The following is a 6,744-nucleotide window of genomic DNA, read 5'->3' as shown; positions in this document are numbered from 1 at the left end:
GAGGCTAGCCCCGCCAACGACAAAGGTGTTGTTGGGTAGTTGGGTGGGGATGATTGTGTGAGGAAGGAAAGGTTGGGTATGGGGGAGGTTGATGAACCAACAAGGGATGAAAACAGAAACTACTGCTCGCTCACATACATGCAGCATGTACTACCAATAGTCACATTTTCCATGTAAAGGATAAGTCATTTCCTTCGAGTAAAACTGTTTCTCCCCAACTGATAGTCCATTTATAAGGAACATCCATGTGTGTGTGTGTGTGTGTGTGTGTGTGTGTGTGAAGCAGTAAGACATAATTGCTGGTTGGATGGATAATTATTCATACGTCAGAGCTAAACGTCACATCGACGTCACGAGAAGATGAGCGGGGCGGGGCTAGCCTCGCTCACAGTCACCTAAATTTACTCCTTATAAGTGCTTCATTATCCACATGTGACACCAAATCATATTTTTGCCCATTAGGTCGGGGTCTCAAACATCCACTGCCAAAATAACATTCTTGTCCGACGCTTTGTTAAAGTTTTATTTGCGGAAAACAGGGGAACACGGCCGCTGAAACCGTTAGTAGAAAACCCTTATTTATTCTTATTCATGGTCAGATTTTGCGCTTTTTTGATTGCTAAGGATAAGTAATTAAATTAGGCAGTTGTTGTGTTGGCTAATAGTATACAATAATATAAATAATGTGAGAAACATGGTAAACAAGTGAAATGCTAGAATCTTCCTCTTTACAATACTCCCACACATGCAGCCACTAGCTGTGTGTAACGAAACACAAGAGAAATTAATCCAGACAAGGAAAGGTTTGCCGACGCCGGGGATCGAACCCGCGACCAGCGTAACGGGAGAGCCACTCCTTTACCAGTCGGCCAAACGAGGTATACACCCCTGGCTGAGTGGGTTATGGGAGGCTCGCCCATCAGGCAAGTCAGCACTACACAAGCTGCAGAAATATTGCTCTGTTTACCATCGATGCTTACGTTTTCTTAACTTTTATTAACATTAGCTTTCTACGACTTAATTTGCAGGGGTAACTAATCCTGTCATATACAATGAAAGTAATTTTTTTTTTTTATACATATATATTGTATAATATTTATGCAAATTATTAACTAAATGAATTTTCCTTTACCAAACTTTCACTATAGAGCTTTATTGGCTTTTCTTTAATGTTATCACTTTCTTGAAAAATGTTTAGACCTCATCCGCGCAGATTTCACCTTCACTTTATCTTTTCGTTTGCAGGCCAAAATCCACTTCTTCAAGGTGTGTTTGTCTCTAGGAAACCTAATGAACTTAACACCTTGACGACTTTCCGCAGTTGAGCCACTGTAACACCCATATACACCACAAATCACCAATTTCACAATATGGGGGCTCCCATGGTCCCGTGGTAGAGTCTGGGCCTTGTGCTCTGGCGGGGTGCTGAAGCGTATGGGCTCGAGACCTATCTGGTGCCATGGGAGTGGTTAAGGTGGGCTCTTTCCGACACCCTCAGCCCCGTTGCTGGGCCTCCTCCTTGAAAGAATTGGGCATCACTCTACCAGCCGTCTGGGTGGTTGCGCGGCATGCTCCGCCTTCCTCCCTTGGGAGCGACGGCCTGATGAACGAGCCTCCCATAACCCACTTAGCCAGTGGGGTACCTCTTTGGCCCTTTTGGAGTGGCTCTCCCGTCACGCTGGTCGCGGGTTCAATCCCAGGCAGCCGGCGAATACCCTAATCTTGATTAATTTCTCGTGTTATTTCGATACACGCAGAGGACGTGTTGAGAAATAGGAAGGATAGAAAATAAGCTCGTCGGGGCATTACAGTGGTGGCATAGCGGTGGGCATCCTCTCCTGCAGTTCTGTTGAGTTTCCCCGAAGGGGTAACAGGTAGGATGGCCCATGCTCCGAGGTTGATAGAAAATGGGAATGTTGGAGGTATGTCTAAAAGGGACATTGTGGAGTTATGTCTCAAAGGGACATTATCAACACACAGAAATTAATCTACATAGGGGGGAAAGCCGTGTAGTGCGGCGACGGCCAGTGGGGTACCTCTTTGGCCGACTCGGTAAGGAGTGGCTCTCCCGTCACGCTGGTCGCGGGTTCAATCCCAGGCAGCCGGGGAATACCCTAAGCTTGATTAATTTATCGTGTTATTTCGATACACGCAGAGGCCGTGTTGAGAAATAGGAAGGATAGAAAATAAGCTCGTCGGGGCATTACATATCCCCCCCCCCAAAAAAAAAAAAAAAAAAAAATCACTGAGCACGCAACGGTGAGAACATAGTGAAGTGAACCAGTTTGCCGCCGAGCACCATTTGTTTACATGTATGACGTCATCCGCGGTGCATTGTGGGTAAAACAAAAGCTTAGTGAGCTATCCTTATAGTATATAATCCTTGGCTTTGGGCACCAGTGCGCACGAGATGCGGGCGTGACGTCATCGTTCCCTGTGACGTCATAACAATGACGTCGGAGCGAAATATCCTCTCTCTCTCTGATCCTTGCCTCCCGCCCTCCCGCGGCCACGTTATACACTCGACTTTCTACTCAAGCTCATCCCTATGCAAGAGTTAACCAGCATCTTCGTTATCTCATCCTTTTTACTGGCAAACTCTGAAACAATCTTACTTCGTCTGTATTTCCTCCTGCCTACGACTTGATCTCCTAGTTTTTGAGAGGTGTGTCAAGATATCTTTCTCTATACTTCTTTTTTATAGGAGTAGTGATTAGCGATCTTTTTTGTCTTAGATTTTTTTGCCCTTGGCTGTAAATAAAAAAATAAAAAAAGAGGTAATGAAATGTTAAAAGCGCTCAGCTAAGGCATTAGTAGGCTAGCACTCGAAACCCTTTAGCTACAGATACAAACACAATCTGACAAATTATAATCCATGACAGTTGAGCTGCAGAATATATTAAATGCTTGCAAGGCACTGATAAGTAGATAATAATGTTGGTATGCAATCCAGCTACTCAATACCTATTGTTTGGGAGTGACTGCAGCTCCTCCGGTCAGAGAAAGGAGACTGAAAATAGTCAGAGGTGGGCGCGGTACTGAAAAATCAGTAGTGCGGTTGCGGTAGTGCGGTACTTTTTCCGGAGTAGTGCGGTTGCGGTAGTGCGGTCCCATTTTTTTTCTTTCCCAGTGCGGTACGCGGTGTGCGGTACTGCGGTAGCGGTAGTCACTAGTCAATATAAAAAAAAATGCTTCAGTGCCTACCCTGGCTATCCATTGACTAACTAATAACTTGTGAGATACAAAAAAAAATAAAAATAAAGGAGGACTTGGGGAGGGAGAGAGGGAGGTAATGGAGGAGGAAGGGGGGACTGGGGAGTAGAGGACAGGGAGGGAAGGAGGGGGAGGGAAGGGAATGCAACTTTCCGAGGGAGGAGGGAAGGGACAAGGAAGAGGGAGGAGGAGATCAGCATCATGTGAGAGAGGAGGAAGTGGGGGTGGGAAGGAAGGAAGGAAGGAAGGAAGGAAGGAAGGAAGGAAGGAAGGAAGGAAGGGTGGTGCAGCTGCAGGGATATGGGGGAGTGAAGGGGAAGGGAAGGAAGGGGAGGAATATTCTCCAGCGTTTGAGCGAAAACGAAGATTACTAATATAGGAAAGTCATAACAGTAAGAATGAAACATTATTCAAACTGTCCAATATATAAAGACAAAACACATCAACTGCAGCTGTTAATAGCGGCTCCCGTGGGAAAGCTGTGTAAGCCCTGGTCTCATGCCTCAGCGAAGAAACCACGTGGAAATTTCAACGAGGAGATGATAATAATAATAATAAGAATAATGATAATAATAATAATAATAATAATAATAATAATAATAATAATAATAATAATAATAATAATAATAATAATAATAATGATAAATTATTATTATTATTATTATTATTATTATTATTATTATTATTATAATCAAACAATATTGATCTTGGATACATTGAAGAGAGAGAGAGAGAGAGAGAGAGAGAGAGATAGAGAAATTACAATGAAGTTAAAAACAGATTTAGTAATGTGGTAGAGAGATGACTGATACCGATTGACTGATTGACAAAAAAAAATGATCATGTACTATGGTCTGTGTTATGCATCAAAGAAAAATTTGTACGGGACATGAAATTGTGCGGCGATCATGTTAGTACCTGCTTGTACTGTTGTACACTGCCATGTACTGTATAGTCATCGTCAGAGGCAGTCACGGCGCGCCGCCTTGGGTTGAGTGACGAACAGATTTACTCTGAGTTATTCATTTAATATTTAATTTTTAACAATAACTTAGAAGTCAGAATGATTGAATCACTGATTCTGATGACTGATACCGATTGACTGATTGAGTCCGATTCACTTAAAAAAAAAAAAAAATCTGTGAGCATGCCGCGCTGCAAATGTCTTCGATAGTTTTCTAAGTACCGCAAAAAGTACCGCAGGATTTTTTAGTGCGGTCCGTGGTAGTGCGGTATTTTCAGAAAGTTTGCGGTAGTGCGGTACTTTTTTTGTGATGCGGTACTACCGCACTACCGCACTAAGTACCGCACTTGCCCACCTCTGATCATCAATGAACAACAGAAAGAGAGTGGAAGATAGGACTGAGCCCTGTGGGACACCACTGTTGATAGGTTTAGGGAAAGAACAGTGACCGTCTACTACAGCAGTGATAGATCGGTAAGAGAGGAAACTGAAGATAAAGGTACAGAGAGAAGGATGGAAACCGTAGGAGGGTAGTTTGGAAAGCAAAAATTTGTACCAAACCCTATCAAAAGCTTTTGATAAGTCTAGCACAACAGCAAAAGTTTCACCGAAACGGCTAAGAAAGGATGACCAATAGTCAGTTAGGAAAGCAAGAAGATCACCAATAGAACACCCCTTGCGGAACCCACACTGGTGATCAGAAAGAAGGTCACAAGTGGATAGATACTTCAAAAACTTTCGGTTAAGGATTGATTCAAAAGTTTTAGATAGACAAGAAAGTAAAGCTATAGGACGGTAGTTTGAGGGATTGGAACGGTCACCCTTCTTAGGCACAGGCTGTATGAAGGCGTACTTCCAGCGGGAAGGAAAGGTAGATGTTGACAGACAGAGACGAAAGAGTTTGACCAGGCAGGGTGTCAACACGGAAGCACAGTTTATAAGGACAGTAGGAGGCACTCCATCAGGTCCATAAGCCTTCTGAGGGATGAGGCCAGAAAATATCACTCTTAAGAATCTTAATAACAGGCATAAAGGAGTCAGAGGGGGGATGAGTAGAAGGAATATGCTCAGAATCGTCCAGAGTGGAGTTTTTACAGAAAGTTTGAGAGAAGAGTTCAGCCTTAGAGATAGATGAGACGGCGGTGCTGCCATCAGGGTTAAGGAGAGGAGGGAAAGATGAAGAAGTGAAATTGGAGGAGATATTTTTGGCTAGGTGCCAGAAGTCTCTGGAAGAATTAGAGAAAGCAAGGTTTTGACATTTACTATGGATGAAAGAGCTTTTGGTAAGTCGAAGAATAGATTTGGCATGATTCCGGGCAGAAATGTAAAGATCATGGTTAGCAGGAGTGCGAAGGCTCTGGTACCTTTTGTGAGCTGCCTTTCTATCTTTGTTCGCAGAATAAGTTGAATTGATGCTATCGGCTTCAATGCAAGAAGGATAATAACGCTGCTCGTTGATTGTCCTTTTATATAGACCGGTCAGGAGCACTCAGCCTGTGACTCAGGTAACATGAAGTAATGACCTGATTGTGGTCAGGTCATTACTTTAGTTGAACTAAGGTCTCCGGAGATAGGTCAAGTCATTCAGGTGTCAGGTGAAGAGCACTCAGGTAACAATGCAACATCAAATGAGGTCTCGGGAGACAGGTCAGACCGGTAGACCGCACGCAAAAATAGCACCATACTTGGTGCATACTGGGGTAGGTTACAAATACTGCGATAGACCGCATACTATAGAAACACCGACCCATCTCTGTCACTCATATAAAAAATCTAAGAGTCTTTGTTGGTCAAACGACAAACTTAATATTTCAATGACTTTAATTAAGCTTCTACCTCCTGAGCAGTTTGGTTTTAGGAATGGCTTGGGAATGCTGCTCTTTTAGGGTTGGTACATGACCTCCAAGCTTCTCTCGAGGATGAACATGAATATCGGCTTATATCCCTGGATTTTAGCTCAGCCTTTGATATGGTGACTCATAAATCGTTTATTTTTAATCTGGAAAATTCAGGTGAGATGGGCATGTCCTAGATGTGATTTCTGAGTTTTTGACTGCCTGGAAACAATGTTTTGTTGATTTTTTTTTGTGTGATATTATTTCGGTGAAGTCTGGTGTTTCTCAAGACAGTGTTTTAGAACCTTTGTTGTTTATTTTAAATACTAGTTATATGTGGAGTGGCATATTTTCTAAAATGTTAGCATATGCTTATGACACATCACTATGTACTATCATCTCCTCCCCCAATACGTAGTATCAACAGCCAAGAGGATGTTTCCAGAATTCATTCGTGGTGTACTCAGTTGAGGATGAAGTTGAATCCTCTGTAAACCCAGGATCTCATTATTGGTAGGTCCAGGTCTCCTTTCCTAACCACCAGGATATTGTTTTTTTACAAATCTGTGATAAAAACTCTAAAGTTTATGAAAATATTCGGCGCGACTTTATGGTAGTGGTTCTCAAACCTCGCCCCCCTTGCATATAAAAATAAAATTCCTTTCCAGATTAATTAAACAATGGTAAGCCAAAGAAAACTATAGAAAACTAAGATTAATAAAGCCCTAATTT

This window comes from Eriocheir sinensis, chromosome 41, assembly GCF_024679095.1.
Source record: "Eriocheir sinensis breed Jianghai 21 chromosome 41, ASM2467909v1, whole genome shotgun sequence".
NCBI lineage: Eukaryota > Metazoa > Arthropoda > Malacostraca > Decapoda > Varunidae > Eriocheir > Eriocheir sinensis.
The sequence above is the reverse complement of the archived record's forward strand: the minus strand, read 5'-3'. Positions refer to the sequence as shown.